Consider the following 20,724-nt stretch of genomic DNA (forward strand, 5'->3'; position numbering starts at 1 on the left):
AGGAAGCACTTATCTCAGTAGCTTGTCTCCCTGATCAGACTGCTGTAAGGGCTGTTGGTTCTTGATACCAAATCCACAGATGTCATTGCAGTGATTTAAGCTTTAGGTCTTCCCTGTCCTTGTGGAGACAGTAGTTCTAAAATGGTTACCCTTGGAGAAATGATTTGCTGTATGAAAAAATCAACACTAGTTAGTTATGCTGTGAGAAAACCACTAGAGCAGCAAACAAGATAATTTAGTGATGAGACCAGAATTATTATTTGTTACTACCAAAATAAATGTGAATATAAGTCTCAACAAGAGAAAAATTTTCCTTCAAGAGGGGAAATATTGCAGTAGCCACAACTAGATTTGTCTGAAAGATTTCATTAGGTAAATATCCACTTCCTCACCTGAGCATTACTTTAAGTAGAGTTAAGGCTGAAATGTTGCCCTGTTTATATAAATGTTGCCAAAAATGTTAAGAAGCTTGGACTCCTAGGGTGGGTCTTTCAAGGTAAAGTAAGGAGCGGAGTTTGAGAGTGAATCTCAAAGCCACTTCTGAAATAGGTATGTGTCTGATGTTTGTGGTAGTTACCCACCATGGATTTACAAATATTGGCACCTATGCTTCTCATTTTGCAGATGCTGGAGTAGCCCAGGGAGTTCTCAGGCAAAGAGGACACACTTAATTCCATAGACGTGTTCTGGCAGTCTGGCCATAAGCAGCCAGAAAGTTGTCACAACCAGTTCAACTAAAGAATACACAATGAAGATGGTGCTGCCTACTGCTCCTCATTTATGACCAGTGAGAGTAGCCAACCATGTTGTGAGTGACCAAGGTTTCATGCCTGCCTCCATCACATTGGGTCTTACATCTCCATTCCATGGAAACGTCTTACCCACCAGGCTGCTTGGGAAAGGGGAAACATTTTGAGACTGCTGTTAGAGGCAGCAAAAGATGCCAGATTAAGAAGGAATAGATTAAAGTGGGAACAAGAAAGCAGATGGTGTACAATGCTCTTCTATGAACTGTTGCAATGGTTCGTATTGAAGTTCTTAAGTAGTGGACAAGACCCAGGAGTCCCCTCATTCCCCCCACCCCTCCTTTTTTTTTTTTTATATATATATATATATATATTTTTTTTTTTCACAAGAATGCCCTATTAAATGGGTTGTAGAGTCATGCCAGTTAGTACCCACACATAGTTGCCCCCACATGAGGTACCAAAATCCAAGGTGCCTGGGTGTGATTTGGGCTGTAGGGATCAAACTGGTTGTCATGTTAGCACAATGGGTGATATTCCCTGGCTGTGTGGAAGGACTGGTAAGGGACTATGCAGTATCATCAGGCACTTGACAAGACCTGTGACAGCCCTATACCATAGCAATGATGGGTTCCTCCACCCCAACCTCTTCAGGAGTGGCCTTGTGAGCTGATAACGGACAGGTGTCACCAGCAGAGAGGAGGAGACAGGAGACTGAAGACAAAAAAAGTAGATATTGCACTGTGAAATGCTGGTTCTTTGTAACTTTTCCAGTTTAAGTGCTAGACTTTCCTCTCTGAAGCCAAGAAGTTTCATTTCAGTCTCTCCCACTGATGATATAAGACTGCTGCATGACACATAGCCTTTATAAAGCATCAAACTTCTAGCAATATGATAGTTGTTTTTATCACAATGCTCCCAACAAACGGCACATGCTGTTAATATGAATCTATCTTTCAGCAGCAGATATTTCAGGCACTGTTAGTAACATAATCTCATGATGTTGCCATAATAGAGTAAGCTGGAGATCCAAATCTTACTAGAGTGAATTCTTTCTTTGGTTGTTTTCCTGTAGTTCTCCTTGGCTTCAGTGGGACCCATGCCCACATACTCTGAATATGCTCAGCCTTATTAATCTTTGTACAGCGCTAGGTCTCTGCTAGCCTGAATTTAGGCTCTGAGGTGTTGGAAGAGTACTGCAAGTGGGGGGCACCGTGTAGGAAAGGGGAGCACCAGCAGGTCCGAACCAAGAAATAACATAGGATAGTAACAAGGTTGTGGTGCAGTTTGTGCTCCTAAAAAGAGTGTATAACAACTTACTTGAATTCAGGGTGTAGCAAACTGAGGGCAGCGGAATCCCTGAGATCCCAGTGCAGTGCTCTGAGGAGAGCTTGTGCTGTGCTCAAAAGGCTACTTGTGTTAGTGTTGGCTGCAGGGTATGGCCTCAAATAGCCTAACTTTCTCGTGCAATTAGCCATCTCCCTTTGCTGTGTCTATACTAATAAGTTAGCTGTGCCAGAGGTCTTGCCTTGGCCCTGAACTCTGTTGTTCCTATCCTTAAATTGTTAGAGCAGTCCTTGGCATGGTTTTGGCTTGGGCTTACTGAAAGACTCTCATACTATTCCTGGGCCTGGTTCAGGAGTTAGCCTGGGCCAATGACCATCCAAACGGCTGTTTGGATGCAGCCTCCCTGTTTTAGAGGCCAGGAGAGTTTAATAAATACATGTGGCCATGTTATGACAGCATGATTTTGCTCCCAGGGCCAGAGAACAGGGCCTGGAACTGCCTGCTTTGTTGGTGGGGATGTAGTCATCACGTCTGAGAGCCTCCTGCAACTGTGAGGCTCTTGTTTCTTCTACTGTGATGCAAACTGCAGATGAAATAAGACTGAGCCAGGCACTGATAACATTTTTTAAAAGGTCAGTTCTTCAAAAGTTATGTTTTTCTAAGTGGAGAGCAAAGCAGAGAAATTTAGACAACCAAGGAACTCAAAGAAAGACAGACATAGTATATTAGATGATTAAAATTTTGCATGTATGTAGAAAATTAACAAAGCTATGGAGAAATAAAAATTATCGGAAAGTCAATGTATAAATATTTGATAAACTATTACAAATGATAAACTGTATCTGGAAGATCTACTGAAATTTCAAGTCACTTTTGCTATTTAAAGTGCTGTTAATATTCACATTAATATGTATTAAAACTGTTAATAAAATATGTATTCATTCCTGATCTTTTCTGTGTATGCACTGTCTTCTGCCAGTAACCCCACTAATCTAAATGGATTTGATCTACTATCACACTGCTGAATTGTGCTCCATACATGCTTAAAGACTACTCTTATGTTTGATGTTGCAGTCCAGGTAAGTGTTAATTTTTTAAGATGAAATGGATAACATTTTAATATTACAGCTTCAATAAGTCATCTGCATTTGTTAATCTAACAAATGTAATCCTAATTAAGATCTGTTTCTAGCATATGTCTCGGTTACCCAAGTTCTATTTCTATATAACACAGTTTTATACTTTGTTATTTGAAAAAAAAATCACTAAAACAATCCAAACTGACTTCACTGCTGTGGCCTGAGAAAACAGTGCTTTTTCAGCTCCCTGTGACTGCCAGTAGAGATACATTTATGCTGACCAAAGTATTCTAATACGTTAGATACTTTAATTTTTGGGTCATTGCTGTATTACTTGAGTTTTACATCAAAACTCAGACCACTGTCTTACTCTGACCATATTAAAGGTACAGCCATGCTATGGAGTGGTCATCATGATTATAAGGTCTGTTCATTTATTGAGAACCTGGACATTAAATGTTGGAGAGATACCTCTGATAAGACAGCAGCTGTGCCATCCTGAACAACTGAGGATGCCGTTGGCTATGGCATCTCTATGAGGCTTGGGGTGGTGAGTGTGTGTATGTCTGTCAAGGTCACTTTGTGCTCTCACATTCAAATAAAATAAAACAAAGTCTACATTTCTCTCTCTGTCTCTCTCACAAAACAGTCCTCTAAGAGTGGAAGGCAAGCATCAGTTCTAGTAGTTTCTTAGAGTGTAAAACTTTGGTGGTGCTTCTAAGCCATTCCTTTCCCTTTTTGCACCTCCTTGCCCTGGGCAGCAGTCGTTTTGTAGACTCTGGTCTGAGTAGAACCAGTAGATCCAGATGATGGATTCCACGAGTGCTTGTGGGGGACACACTGGGTGTGCTGAGGCAGCAGAGACGAGAGGATGAGAGCAGTAAATTGCATTTGTGGAGGAACTACCTTTCTGGTCATGAGATGTGTTACACCGCACACTCTTGGGTCACAGAGCAGCTCCACCACCTCTCTGCCCTGAGCTAGAAGTTGCTGGTTGGTTTATGTGAATTTGGGTCAACAAGCACCTCTACTGTGTGGAGCCGCAGAATGAGAGAGGGGCCATGTCTGAGGTGCAGGCTGGGCTGGGGGTGTCATGAGCGATCCCCAGGAAACAACTTCACCAGGAGAGCTCAATTCACACACCTGTGTTCTCTGCTCACACCAACTAACTCGAAGCAGAGCCCAAAGGAAGCAGCTGCATGTTGCTGATGGGAGTCCAGAGCACATCTTTTCCATGACACCCATGAGGCCCCAGACTGAGCAGTTCAGGGAATAAGGTTTTTCACTTCTGCTTCCTCATATCAAAGCCTGTAATTCAACATTATATTCAGCCACAGATCTGAACAAGGGTGAAGTTTAACTCATTCCATACTGCATCTGCTCCAGTCAGTCAAGGGTTTAGCCTGAGCCTGTTGGCAAATAAATCAATGCAACAGAAGACTTTTCCCTTAAATACATTTAAGTTGGAGCTGTAAAAAAAAAAAAAAAAAGTGAGACATCACAGAGCCCATTCAAAACAGCCTGTAGAGCTAATGTTTTCTTTTTTGCAGAAAGAAATGAGGCTCAGTGAAACACCTATGAAGTGTAATTGTACATGACAGTCCATGTCAGAGTTCAGCAATGAAAATTGAAGTACGTCTTTCCCATTTCTTTTTTTTTTTTTCTTTAAACTGAGAATCATGCATCAGCCTAATGGAAAACAGGCTTTTGTTTGTTTGTTTGTGTTTTGTTTTGGTTGGTAGGGAGGACATGTTCTTTTGTTCTCACCATTTTATGCTGGCTCTGGTTTCCGAATGCTACCATTGCATTGACTTTGACAGATTCAGCTGGAAAAACAGACACATTTTGACTAGCGGTGCCCAAATACCAGCTATGTGATATGATTCACTTTGCGGAGGAGGAGAATGGTTTGTTTAAATTACTGGCTGGTTTATGCCTAAAGGACGCCTGCTACAGAGGAGGTTTCACCTGCTAAATCTACACAACCTGCTTCTAAACAGTTTCACAACTGTTTCTAAAGGGGTGTTTTTGACAGTTGTCACATACACACGTGCTTGATAAGTGAGCTGAGGTCTTCCTCATACACTGCGTTATAACCACACAGTGGTGCTATTAATTGTCTTTGCTATCAATTTGGTCAGAAGTCATTGGATCCTCAGGAAAGCAACACAGCTTTTCAGACAGAAACCTTGAAAAAACGTGTGTTTCTTCCAGAGGAGAAGTGCAAATACTTTTCTCTTTAAAAGATGGTCTAAGTAAGCAGTCAATGAATGCTTTAAGACTTGTCTGTGTTCAAGTACTTTTAGCACATGGTTTAGCTAATTCAGTGTGCTAGATGGTTGGGGAGGGTAGAGGACATGCTAGGAGTCAGAACTGTCAGGATTTTAGTGGGCAGGGAATGATTATTCATTGTTTATCATGAAGCAAACATGAGATGGCTTCTGAGAAGGTGATGGGATGGCAAGTTCAAAGTAAACAGTGCATTGTTCAACTGCAGCATGTATAGTCCCGAAAGTTTATGTGAATTTAAAAAAGCAATTAGATGAATTCATGGAAAAAATATATTCAACGGCTAATAGCATGAAGAAATAACCTCTGGCTTAGGAAGTTCTTATGCCTCTGATTACTGGCAGCAGGGAAGAAATGCCAAGAAAGGCATCAAGATTCATTTGCCCTGGTATTCTGGTCTTTCTCAGGCATCCTCTACTGGTCAGAGACCCAGATCAGTCTTTGGTTTGTGATGTTCTTGCAAAGTGAAGACAATAAGCACAGCGATGAATATAAACTGGTATTAAATCAAGTATAAATAAATTTGGAGTCCAACTTCACCTAACGTTGTTGATTTCATGTTATATCTTATGAGCAGTTGGGCTTAACTTGGCTCTTACAGAATTTGTGAAATAAATTTTCTTCATTTATCTTCATAATTTTAGGTCAATACTGAATTCCTCCACATCTTTTAAACTCAAATGATTTGTAGTATTATTCTGTTGTTAAAATTATTACCTTGAGAGATTAATCACTTGGAATTCAAGTAAAGGTGAAAGAGTCTCTGTATAGTTCGTGGCATTATAGTAACTAATTACCTGACAAAAAGGGCATAATATTTATGCAATTAGTAAGTTGCCTTTTTTTTTTTTTGTTCTGACTATGAAAATTGCTTTAGAGTAATTTTCTTAAATGTCATGTGAAGAAGAATTTGTCTTTCTAATATAAAGAATGGAGAAAACATTCTACAATAATGGGTATCAAGTAAATATTACAAGGTTCACAATGTCTTTAAGTGGTGTTAACTAGTACTCAAAAGGTCTAACTCAACAAATCTTCGACTAGCACTTCAACTAGTACATATACTAACGTATCCTATATATTCCTTACTTCACACATTCATACATATATACGCATCCACATGTGTAAACACATGGACATATTTTTATTCATACAGTATATGTGTATATGTATGTGAATGATATATTAATGACATATAAATTGCAAACCTGAAAAGAATATGAAAAAATATTACATATTACATATGACAGTGGATAACACTTTCCCCTCACCATAAAAAGGACTTTTGTAATTAAAAGTATCTGGTGTAAATACCTGTTCTCAAGATAGTGTTAGTCTGCTGACATTTTTAATCATAATTAAAGGCTTATTTATGTTCAGTCTTCCCAATCTCTTAACTTTGTCACTACTTCTTTTAACAGATAGCTATTTTGTTAGTACAGTTTCTAGCAGAAAGCTATCATGCTATTGGCCTGATAAAGGGAAACGTGTCTGTTAACATGGCAAATTTTATTTGGAGACAGCACGTGCAATACTAAATGCCAGAACGCCAAGATGACCCATCTGCCCAATATGTAAAGTATAATAACACCATTATGAAGTGATGATATGTTTACATACCCTTGTAACAGGATTAAAGTTTTCTTAATTGTCCCCTGCTTGAACCTAATGTAATGTTTTTGGTGTGTCCTATAGAATAATATTGAAAGAATGAACAAATCAGTGGCGGAACCTTCTGAGATTTGCCTAATTACAACTCAAATTGTTCCCATATTGGAAATTACATGCATATAATGCCTTTTGGGGCACTGAATAGAAGAAGCATATGAAGGTCAGCCAACAGTGCATTGCAATGAGTTCTGTCTTCATGAACTTCTAAAATGTCTTTTTCATGCAATGAGACACATTAATTTCCTAGAAACAGATTTCAGAATTGTATTATCCGATTTTGGAAGGCTTATTTCTGCAATCCCCATAAACCTGCTGTAGAAAACATAAATTGCAGTTGCCGTGAATTTAGTTAAATCACTACAAATAGAAATCACTCAGCTAGGTCACGTGTGATATTAGGATGCTGCTGCTGCATTTCAGGTACAGGGTTAATTTTGAAAGATTCTTAGGAGTTTTACAGACCTGAAAACAGATCTTGACCCATGCATCATCCAAAACACCCCAGTGAAATGTGGGGATGTCTTGGATAGGTCAAGGAGTACCACCTGCATCTAGCTCTGTGTTCCCGTGATACTGTTGTACATTTGTGATAGGTGAACACATGCTAATTTTTATTCCATGCTAGCCTTTTTGGAGCACAGCTGCCTGTGAACCAACATGATGACTTCTTGCTAGCCTGGGAACTTTGACCCCACTGAGCAGAACTGCGTGCCTGAGGGTAGACAGATACTTGCAGATTGACTAAGCCTTTGGGTATTGCTTTAAAGACCAGTGAGGTCTTGCTGAACTATTGATAAGGGCGAGTGCTTCAGGAGATTGAAAGGAATCTTTCCTTGATTGACTTGATTGCTTCAAGTCCAAAAAAAAAAATCCCCTTAACAATCTGCTTTAAAAAGACTACTGTACAACAGCAGCATTATGCACTTATACGGTGGACTGAAAATCATACAAAGGATTGAAAATTGTACAAAGCATTAAAATCTGTTAGATGCTATATATTATTGTAAGATGTATTCTAACACCTGTATTCTAATAAAATCATAGAATCCTAGTTCCACCAATGCCTACCCTCACTGCAAATTTATTTTTTTTATTTTTTTATTTTTAGTTGCTTGAAAGATGTGCTGCCTGCTGCAGAATTTGCAGAGTTAAGACAAAGGAAAGGAGTAGATATGGTGCATCATGGATATGGGCCAGGAAAGAATCTAAGAAGGTTGTACTAGAAAATCTGTCTGGGACTTCCTGTGCAGTTGTTCAGTTCATGTATTGTGGCTTAAGATCTTTTGCTTTCATATCTGAGCTTTGGCATATGTTTGTTTCATTGGTAGCCTTTTTTCTTCTAAGATCAGCGCTGAATCCCTGTGAATCTAACTGTGAAAAAGGGGAAAAAATGTCATTTGGCAATGCTCCATGAGATTTATTTGTTCTTGCAGGGTACAAATATAAGCTATGATATTTTTTTCTGGAAATTTTATTTTCACTTCACTGAAAATTTAGCAGCTAAGAGAGCCAAGAGAGACTCTTCGCATGGGTGAGATGGGACATGAAAATGATTGAACAGAATATTTCAGGGTGAACAGAATATTTGACATACTGTGGTAGCCTCATACCTGCATATCTTGTGACCTACCTGGGCAACCTGCCCTAGGGAACCTGCTTTGGCAGGGGGGTTGGATCCGATGATCTCCTGATGTTCCTTCCAACCCCTACAATTCTGTGATTCTGTGATAATAAATGATAAGAGTAACATGGACTAGAGCTCAATCCTGAAATCTGTCACTACTGAAGGTTTCTGCTTCGTGTCATTGTATGATAGAAGCAGTTTAAACTTCTTAATTTACACCAAAGCTTTGCAGCTTTGCAAAGATTTGCAGATTTGCAAATGTTTAGGTTTTGACTTGACCTATTCTAGCAGGGAGGAGTGGGCAGGGAGTTCGTGCTCCTACCGGCAACACAAGTGTGGATAGCATTAGGGTTTGGACTCAGTCCCATAACAGGATAAATGCAGCCAGACTCCCTGGGGTGCTCTGGATGTTTTGTGCTGAACCTGTAGCGAAGTCTGGCTCTCACGCCAGCGTATCTGGGCCCATCACATCAGCATAGTCAGTGCTTTCAGACATGGAGCGCTGGCATGGTCTCCAGTGGCATTCCTTTCTTTGTTCTTGGCTGGTGTGAGTCGGGCATGCCTTCGTGACATGAACACCTTAACGCTGCTCCAGCTCATGGTGGTTGGTTCAGCCTCGTCGCTTGTGATCAGAAAAATCAGGACTTCTTGCTGCTTCATTGGTGGTACTAACATAGGCTTAAAGTATCTGGGCACATCTGCAGTGCAGGCATAACAATTTCCAACAAGAAAAATACTTGTAAACAATGTTATTTGTTTCTGGAGATTATTTATGTCTATTCTTGCCCTAAATGAACCTTATAGCTGCTACAAAAGTTGGCAGTTTGGTGGGTGTTATCTCAGATAATCAGCTTTAGTAGCAAAATCAAGTCTCAGCTCCCTTTGGCTTGGTTCAATGCAAAGGAGCATTAACAATTTAAGTTTAGTCTGAGCTATGGTTGCATAGATGGGGATTGCCAAGTTTATGTGCATGCTTCTGTGTAATTATAATTATGAAAATTGCTCTTCAGCTTGTGAAATGGTGGAGACTTGCAGGCTTTTTTAATTAAGAGGCTGTCAAAAATGTATGCTGTTCCAATGCACAATGAACATTTAAAAAAATGTTATATTGAATGTAGAGACCCGAGGCTCCTGCTGTACAAATATATTGTGATTAAAATAATATTCATATGAATTATGGTAATTCCAGTTAAGAACACTAAAGAGATTTTATGAGTGACTATAGTCAGAAGTTGCATTTGATTTCACGGTATTACTCATTAATAAGAAACTTCTTTCTTGTCCAGCATCACGGTATTAGAGGAGGAAATCCTCAGTGTAATGTAGGTAGAATTTAGGAATCACACTTGGAATCATGTGTAAAAAAAAGCTATCTTTAATCTAAACTTGCTATAGGGAGTCGATAGGGGGGAAACTCCAGAGTTCAATAACCAGGTATGCTTTGGGTTGTTACAAATTTAAAGAAATGATGCCAAGCTTTCAGAACTTCGTCTCCGGTCTGTTCCTTCATGTCAGAATGGAGATAAAGTTGGTACAAAGCAATCATTACCAACTTACCAGGATCATCAGCCCCTTTAAAATATTTCAAACAGGAACAAACTTGGTCCGAAGAGAGACAGACAGCTGGGTTTAACAGCCTGTGTTATTCATCAAGTTGGAGGGAAAATCTTAATAGTCCCTTAAGGTCTCAAAGTCTGTGAATGGAAGTGTTTTAGAAGTAACTCATTTAGAGGTGTAAAATATGTCTCTTGTAGTTACAATCTAATTTCCATGTTTGCTTTTCATTAATTCAATAGCCATCTTCCTTTCACTCTGATTAAAGCTGTCTGTAGAGCTATATGAAAAATAATGGAAAAATTGTGAATAGCAAAAGGGTTGAATGTAGTGAGTTGAAGTTCTGAAATCTGGGAGGCTAGAGGGAAATCTGAAATGTGAGTCTTGAACAACTATGAATCTGCGTAGTAATTAACAAAGGCCAGGACCATGCACTAATATAAGTCAGTTACAGTCCCCTGAATCTAGCAAAAGCAACACCTGTCTTTAATATATAGAAAGAATAATTGTCATGAGGGACTTGAGTCCAGGATGCAGTGATGGAAGATCCACTTCATGCAGAGGGTAGTAAAGATCCTAAAAATGATGGATGATAGATGATGGTTTTCTAACACAAAACATACTGGGTTTGACAATGAGTAATTTTACTCTGGATATTGTTCTGATGGATATAGATGAATTAAATGCTACGCAGCAGCCTTTAATGGCTATGGGTCTGATGATCATGATCTGATTGCAAGTAATATGTAACTTATACTTAATTTATTAAAAGAGAACAGTCCCAACAACTGGCTTATTTGTGGAAGCTAGGGAGGAGTGATGAATAAACTTGCCCTGGAGGAAAATTGGGGATGGAAAAATATGAATGAAAACAGGGAGTTCCTCAGCAAGAGTTTATTGCTTGGCTAGTAAGTCCTGATTCCACATTCAGAGGATATAATTTGCTAAAGTAAGGTCTGGTCGAGAAACAAGGCTATAATCATCTTCCCCAGATATATGACATACAGGAAAAAAGAGGAAAGGTGAAAAAAAACTGTGTAAGATAGAAATTATGAAATCTACCTAATTGATAAGAAAAATTAAACCTATTATAGAAAAATCCCTGACAGGACAGGGATAAGGGTATTAGAACAGAAGAAACCTTAGAAAAGAGATAGGCTTAATACTAGAGGAGCCAGACAAAACTGACAATGATTAAGTAAAAAAGACGGAAGTTATAAGGATTTCTCATCTCCATTTGGAAATATGTACTGTGACATACTTTATCAGCTCCCTAGCTCATCAGTACTGAAGGAAGACAACAGAGAAGATCTATTAGGGAAAAACATTTTTCTATCATTGGTCTTGGCTAACTTGCACCTAAGAATCCTGAAAGAGTTGGCTGAGGACATCTCTGTTTCGCAGATGTTCGTTTTTAAATAAGTCCTGAAATTTTGATCCTCCAGAAAAGAGTAAGAATTGCAATATTGTGCCAGCAATCAGAGTGGAAATGAGATGATCCAGAAAGTTGTATGCTGGTTTACCTGGCATTACCTTCCAGCCAAATAATGGACAATCCAGTACAGGATTCAATTGATAAGAAATTAATTTTCACACGAATGTAACCAAAGTCTGAATGCATGATTTATGTAAATAAGATAGGTTTTAATTTTTAACATGACAAATTAAATTGATTTTGGTAATGGCACAGAGAGTGGGATAAAGTGTTTTAATCTGTACTAACTATTGTTCCAACTAAAGGATCAGCACTACTTGAAGTCAACAAGGTGAACTTTTAGTCTATTACGATCCACCTGACAACACTTTAAAAGACTTCTTTGTAGGTAACATTATTTAACAGAAATGTTTTCAGTAGGGCTCCAGAATGGCGTCTTCTGCCTCCAAAAGCTATGTAAAATTTTCTTCAGTGTCTGGAAATGAGTGTGAAAGGCACAAATACTGTCAACATGAACTCCTACGATGACTATCCAGGATAATCCAGGTTGTTTGGTCCAATAAAATATAATTTGTTTAAATAATTCAGAGAGAGGAAGATTTTTTTTATTTTTTGTCTTTGTTATGTGCTGCTTTGTACCAGTTTATTGTGATGAGTCCTGGGACTCCTTTTCTGAAAAGGAAAATCATAAATTGGAGATTTTGCAAAAGAGCAGCCATAAGCTGAAGTAAAAGATTTTCAGTGACACAACTGAAGAAAAAGGTGAGTTTATTTCATAAAAAAAAAATTAAAAAGCAAGTGGAATGGGAATATTTAACAATAAATATTGTATTGGAAAAAAGCTGCTTTGTGGAATCAAAGCTGTTAATTTTTCTTTCACTTAACTGATTTTTTTGTCAGCATCTTCAGTAAGACGTTTTGAATTTCTTGATATATTTCATATTAACATTTTTTAAAACTTGAAGTCCCCTTTTATATTGTAAAAAGGTTTATTGTTCTGAAATTTAAGTTAATTATAGTAATACGCAGTTATAAAAAAACAGAAAATGGTATATTGTCCCCATCTGAGAATCTAAAAAGTCCAAAGAATTTTGAAATTATGAAAATTTTAGTGTTCACAGAGCCAATCTTTTATACAACACAACCATACTGATTCAACTGATTTTTGTTTTTAATATTGAAACCAGTAATATTTATGACTAAAGTTTAGTTTCTGAAAAGATACTCAGTCTTGAATCAAAGTCTTCAAGATGGAGTAATCTATCATTATCCTTGGTAGATAATTTCAGTGTTTATTTACTCATACTTTTAGTAAGATGCACTTTTCTTTTACTTTGAAAACATCTGACTCTTGCAATCACCTGTTGACTCTTCTCATTACTATGTTACAATAGTCCTTTAAAATCTGCTGTTCTTCTTACCCACATTCAATTTTATGTATTTTAGTCAAGTTGTCACTTCTACTAGACATGCAACCAGAAGAGGCCATCAAAATTAAAATGAAGAGGTTATAACTAACCCAAAGACCCAAGTCCAGGTGTTGCATAAAAAGAAATGTTATTTGAGACTTGGTACTTTGGATACCTTCAGTTGCAGGTTTCTGAAACACAGATTCACAGAAAATAAAACTGTATGAGAGAAACCTCCAGGGGCCATCTTGTCCTGTGCCTGAAGGCAGAATAAACTAAGCTTATGTCATTCATGCCAGATGCTTACCTAACCTGCTCTTAAAATTCTCCAGAGATCCTACAACTTCCCTTGAAAATCTATTCCAGTGCTTCATTACCCTTATCATTAGGGAATTTTCCATAATATCTGATGTGAATCTTCCTTTCTGCAATTAAAGTCAGTTATTTTTCATTCTTGAAGACAAGGAGAGCAGGTTATTACTGTCATCTTTGCCTCAGACTCTCCAATTTCTAAAGCTGGTCTTTTCTTCAAACTTCTCTGTACTAAATGATGCCAGGCCTGTCAATCTTTCCTTGTAGGTGATGGTTCCTCAGCCTCTGCTCACTCCTGTTCTCTCCACAATCTTGGCTTACCTTCAAGTGCCTCACGCTAGCGACACACTAACTAAAACCTTGCTAAACTGAATGGAGAAGTATTACTTAAATAAATGATATATATATTCCTATTGATATATAATCTTTCAGAAGATATGCAGTAAGATACTGACCGCTGTTCTTAAAAATACAGAGTATGAACTCTTCAGTAACTGATGAGTTCATTTATTTCTTGGAGTATATTTGTGTTCTTATATTGCACATATTACCAGAGCTACATGTCTTTAGGGATTTGAGATGGCATAAAATGTGGTTGAAACCTGTCAGCCCCGCTTTTCTTGGTTGTTGAAGTCTGGTGTGATAGTAACCTTGTTTTTTGGAAACATATTTTTCACATTTGAAAATGTCTGTCACAGTTTGGAGCATCTCGCTAGATTACCTCACAGTGGCATGCAACACACAGGAAATCTGAAAAATATGCTATATTAAACTGCCCTTAAGGAAACTGTGGTATTCAAAATATGTTTTAAATATGTTTTAAATCTTACTAGCTTGTTTGTACAACTGGCCTATGCTACATAAACCACATCAAAACTTGGAGGTTGTGTGTAGTAACCAGGTATCTCGATGTTTTAGGATAAGTTCACTCACATTGTCAAGCACTCAGTTCTGTGGTGAAGGGAGCTGGAGAAGTTGGTGTTTTAACCTGAAATAAGTTTTCTGCCAACTGTAGTTCTGCCTGATTGATAACGGAACTGGGATACAAAAGAATGAGACATTTATCATCTGAACTCAACTCAATTTAGCAAGACTTTATTGACACCAGAACTTCTCTAAGATTTGCCAAGGAATGTTAATCACTGTGCTATCTATCAAGAGGAAAAGAATAGTTCAGTATAAAAAGCACCCTTTATTACAGTGCAGATAAATATAAATGTAGATAAAACCAATGTACTTTGTTATATTCATCAGGGACTGCGCCCTTTCTGAAATTTTGCTCATCATTGCCAAGTGGTTGATTTACTTGTTTTAAGCCATAACTTCATCGCATACTCTTCTTTACAAAATATTGAGAAGCATTGAAGTCCACTTGATTTTAGATTTCAGCAGTACATAGCCATATCTACTTTGCCACCCTCCATTCATTTAACCTCAAAGGAAAGAAATAAGCACTTGTCCCCTGAGTTACCTCCCCTTACTCTCTTTGTTTCCTCAAACACTCTCACCTGCAACCCCTCTTCCCTCCATTTCCATAATGTGAATATGATTAGAAGATGCCTTTGGCATGGACTATAGCATACCACATTTCTTTTAGGGGAGGGCAGTCTTTCACTCTCTCCCATGGTGATTAGCCTGAAGCCACTCTGATCAGTTTTAGGGCCCTAAACTATTACACTCTGAATAGAAAAAGTAAAAATAGCTCACAAACAAAAACTGCCAAAAAATAGAAAGGTTAATATTTTATGTTGTTTTCTTTTGAAACTAGCACATTGTGCAGGTTGGGTTAGTTTCAATCATTTTTTGTTTCCCATTCTTTAAGAGAGAAGTGGACTGTGGCCAGGTTTTCCTATCACAGCCCATCTGTGTTATGTGCTAGGGAGACAAAAGAAAGGATTAAAGATGTTACTGTGTAAAATATTTTATATTTTTTGGGGGGTGAGGGGTGGGTAGAGGAGCTGGGGAAGATAGAAAATTATTTCCAGTTGAAGATTGTACTTAAAAATGATTATCATCTTTTGTTGGTTTCAGTTGTCTGGGGAGCTTGAGATGAATGATGCCACAAATTGCTGATCAGATGTGTCAGAATTAATTTCTGCTTTCCACAATTTTTTTATAAATCTTGCTCTGGTTGAACTTTGGGCTGCTTTCCTTAGGAAATAAATTTATAAGTGGCTTGACACAGAGGTGTAAGTATGGAAAAATGGGCAATAAATGCTAACATAGTACTAAATCTGTATGTCCTAGAAAATAAAATCCTACTAATAAAAAGAAAAACCTGACCAATGTGTCAATCCATCTTTTTCTCAAATGCTCCAGAGTCTTTAAATGCAAATTAACTGCTCAAAGTTATATTAAAATGATATTATTCAGGTTGCAATGTCAAATACTCAAGCATTCAGAAATTGCTTGTCCATGCAATGTCAATTAAAATCTCATGTACATATGATATAGTCACTAATTGCATGGTCCAATATGTTTTGTTTCAGTGGGACCTTTGCCACTTTTAGTGAAGGGTATGGCTGTTACTGACTTAGGGAAGAATTACTCCTTAACGTATGGCTAAATACCTATTCAAACCATGTAGACAGAATTATTAACTTCCTCATGTTCTGTTCTATTCTATTTCCGACTTTAAAATCTGTGGCTTCATATGCTTAAACTTCAGGAGACTTAATTATCCCACACTCCTTTCAGACAAGGTTTGGCACTACCGGAAAAGCTTTGAGACACTGAGGTAAAATATATATCAAATTTTAAATGCCTATTTTGAGATCACCTGAGTAGTTTTATTGCAATATTCAGCTTTGTATGCAACAGTATATGTTCAAAATACAGGTCTTTTTGTCTTTATTGCCAGCTGTGAGTCCTCAGCAGTTATGAATATATTTTGTTTGCTCACATAATGAAGAATATTCTAGCAATGATTGCCTAGGTAAAGCTTGGTATAAATGGCTTGCCTCCTCTAACAGAGATAGGGCTAAATGTTAAAAACGTGAGTACGGTCATACTGGTGAGAACAAAGGTCCTCCTGATGCTATTGCTTGTCTCCAGAAATGACCAGTGGAAGATGGATAGTGTTTGAAGTTTCAGAATCAGCAGTCTTGACCTCAACCATGAGAAAGAGCACTGAGTGCTCTTTGCCTTTACTTACTGTACAAAACATGACGCAGGCCTCTTGCAACCTCTTTCTAATTTTGCCTCAGAGCATGCAGTTTTGTATTATTCAGTAAATAAACTATTAGAGGGGCAAGCTCTTAGTTTCCATTCTCAGCAGCTGAGAGGAAGAACACATTAATAGCCCAGCTTTACCTCCTCCAAAGGGGTAAAGGGCGTGTTCTCCCTTGTTCTGCGGAGACTGGCATGTATAGGTAGGAGCTCTGAGGAGACTAAAGTTCTCACAGAGGATGAAGATTTCTAAGATGGTAATGCTAAATGTGAGGCTATTTTTGCTAAGTGTAGGCAAATGTAGACTGTTTTCTGAATCTTATTGTCTGACCATTTCTGTTTCTTTGAGTGTCCAAAATCACACACCTAGAATACAAAACTCTCTTTTATACTAGATTCAAATTAACTAAATGGAAGAAAAAAAAATTATAGTGTTTTTGAAAGAGCTTTCAGACACTTCTTTCTCTATTTTCATTTCTGAAAATTGCTGACCATACTAGCTGAAAATTAGAGGAAGCTTGTGATGGACACCTCTGTTAAACTGTAGATGAGAACCACTGAACAGAGACTGAAAATGGGAAATTTGGGGGAAGTTTCTTAATAGGCAGTGTCACCAGCACCATGATAGGAATCTAATCCAGAACTAATTCAGGCAAAGTGTGCCTCTCCTTTGAGTTTGCTTGTTTTTTCATATTCTTTTAGGTTGAAAAATTCTGTGACTCCGCCATTGCTGTATATCCTGAAAATAATACATTTCCCTGATCATCCATGTAATTATAGCAGTTTACTTAAATGGAAAAGTATCACCCATGCTTTGCCCTTGAGAAAACTGAGCCACATATGGGCTAGAATGAATCAGTGACTTAGTCAAGATGAGAATTTAGATCAGGTTCCCCAGCTGGCACCCTTTTCCTTGCACGACTACCTCCTCCAGCAGTGTTGGTGTGTCAGGATTTTGTGTTCAGATCTATGTTCCAAAATGTCTTTTGGGAATATACATGACCAGCAGTATGGCTTGTGGGTTCATTTCTAGTTACAATTCGTGAGTTGGTTTTGACAAATAAAGCACTAAAGTTATGTTGGTCCTCCTGACCTGAGACACCATGTTTTATTGTGCTGCATTATTGTACATTAAGAGGATGTTGAAGAGGACGGTGGGTGTTTTCAATAAGCCTTAATGTAGGAGGTCCTGAAGCTGGTGATATGTGCTCTGAGGTATAAGGTGTATTGGTTTTGAAAATTTAGAGTCTTTCTTGACAGTTCCTACTGGGTTAGCTGAAAAGTAACTAAATTATTTCTTAGAGTTTAACTCCCAGTATTGTAGTTAGGCCTACAAGGATATATCACAAGGTATGAAGAAACTGAAGGCTTGATTTGGTCTAAAAAGAGAGGAAATGCAGAGAAGACTGAAGGGAAACTTTACCAAAAGTAATGTACTTAAGCATGTGTTCATAATCAGTGTGTGATTAGAGCTACAGCTGTCACTGGAAATACTCACCAGCTAAAACCTAAACGTACACTTAAGCATTTGATAGTGTAGAGCCTTCTGCATATGACCAGAAATTATGGTAAAACAAAAAAAAATGAGATCAGACAAGTGAATTTAAGGTGTGAATGGCAGGTGTTCCAGAATGCAAAACAATGTAAGAAAGGACTAATGGGCAACAATTTTAGAAGAACGCTTTTTATTTAGTAGAAAATGTATTTGTTTCTAAAGGCCTTATTTTGCTTCTGCAAAGAAAATTTTGAGACTATTTACATTTTACTTAGTGAGATACTCCTAACAGGTTTTCTTCTTCTCCCCCCCGCCCCACACTTTTTTTTAAATTTAAATCTCTTAAGCTTATTTCAGTGAGAAAACTCCCCTCATAATTATCTTAATTACATTTCAGTATAAATAGTGAGAACAATTAATATCAACGGCAACATTTCCGGTTAAAATATCCCAGATTTAGTATCAGTTTTCTCTGAAATTCTAGCTATTCCCAAAGAAAACATCCTTATTTCTAAACCTCCTCCATCTTCATTTCCACTCCTTTAACAGAAAATTTCTAGCAATGGTTTCAGTACAGTTGAAAAATCAACTTCCTGAGCCTCAGGAATACTAAGATGGAAAAACAGTCATTTGTTTTGGGTTTCAGAACTTAACAACTGATTCTTAGCATCATTTAAAAATGACAGATACAATTTTAATGTGAGAAGCTTGGGTACACTGGGCTTATTATATATGTTACTACAGAGCCCAAAAGAGGGTACCTCAGCTATCCTGACATATGCACCTCCTTGGAGCTACACTCCAGGATCTGTAGTTAAACAGAAAACAATTATCTAGGTGAGCTGGAAGAAAATACCCTATAGGTGTTAGCATCGCAACTTTGAAATTTTCTGGTCAATTGTATCCATTTCCCTGGAGCTTTAGTTCTTGCTTTTGTTGCCTCTTGCTTCTCTGTGGCACTGTTGGTGCTGTCTGGGTTTCAACCCCCAGAAGAGCTGTACTGCGAGCTGTGAGGGTGGGACAGTTAAAAGCAGTCTCTGCAACTGCGGTGTCCCAGGGTTGGTATGGGTCTAAGGAGGTATATCTTTTCTTGTTCTGTCTATAGGAAGCAGAAAAATGAACCATGGACTGTTCTGGCACTGAGTTCAGCTGGTGTCATATAGCTTCTGTACATACATCAAAACTTGCTGACCTTTCCCCAAAATAGAGTGGCTACTACCAAACTGCTTGCAAGGAATGGTCCTCGTCTGTGCTAAACCCTGAACCATGCTGGTGTGGTGCTTGGGTGCATGCTAGCTAGCACAGGCCAAAAATCTGCCAAGGAGTACTGCTAATGGTTAGTGGTACAAACAAATTTCTGACAGTTCTCTGCCCCATACTTTGGCCCTATTGAGTTTATTAACATAGATACTGACTCTGTGGATTGGCCTAGGTTGTGAAACCTGGGTATTAAGCTTTCCCTTTACAAGTCTTAGGGAGGTAACATTCCTTGATCCTGCCATGCAACCTGTGTAAAGATGGGGCAATGAGACTCAGCACCCTTCTCTGCAGAAGCCCTGTGATGATCTCAGCTCTTGGTCAGGTATGCTTAACTTTATGCTTAACTTTACACCATCCTGAAAAGACCAATGTCTAAAGAGAGTGAACATACACAGTTCTGCATGCTTTACCTGCTCAGGTGAAAGATCAAGTCCCTGCCGTAACTAATTTTTGTTGCCTGAATTTTAAACACTCTTACCACTATGCCTGGCTGTGAATGAATTCCTAAAACTGAAGGTCCCTCTGAAGATCTCCTTTAAAGGCCTGTATCTCGTACCAGGCTGATAATAATGCAGCTCCATGGATCTTAGAATAGAACTTTGTTCATCTTCCTTATTGAGTGTGGGCTGCTGGCTGGAGAGGAGTGCTTTTTGGTGCTGGGTAACCATTCAGCATAATGGCCTTTATGAATTTCACTGGTATGTACTGTAATAACATTAATCATGATGAACTCATTTGGCACTAATAGGAATGTCATATGTACTTGTATAAGAATATTCACTGTAGTTCATCATTAATTAACTGTGCTATTATTTTAAAGTGTTACCAGACATGGTATGTAAAAATGGTTTACTTTGCAATCTCCTAGTGTTGAAATCATGTAGGCTCTTTTGCTATGGTTTATGTCAGAGAAAATCACAACAGAAAGAGCAGAGAATCCAAGACTAAGATAATACATTTCAGCTGTATAACCTTTGGAAATGTAAGAATGTAGAACTTGCCATATAGGCAAAGTGCTATGAATATAGTGGCCTATCTAGCCTAGTATCCTGTTTTTCAACATGCCCTGTGCCAGATACTTCAGATATAAAGGGGAAAGAACACAAACAGTGAATTATATTCTGAAAAACAGAATTTTGGTAAATCCTACTATTAGTCTTTTGCTGTAAGTATGAAATTAACATAGTAGTCTTCTCTAAGGGTCACTTTCATTATTATTTGAACATCCAAATAAATAGTATCAGCTGTTTCTTCTTTATCCATTATTTTGCTGTCATGCTTAAAGAATTCTAGAGAAACCGCTTCTGATTTAGGTAGAGGGGAAAAAAAGAAATAGACCTGGAAGAAACTCCTGGCTCCTCATGCTTCATCTGATAGTCCAGTCGACCTTTCATA

The sequence above is a fragment of the Cygnus olor genome, chromosome 3 (assembly GCF_009769625.2).
Source record: "Cygnus olor isolate bCygOlo1 chromosome 3, bCygOlo1.pri.v2, whole genome shotgun sequence".
Lineage (NCBI taxonomy): Eukaryota > Metazoa > Chordata > Aves > Anseriformes > Anatidae > Cygnus > Cygnus olor.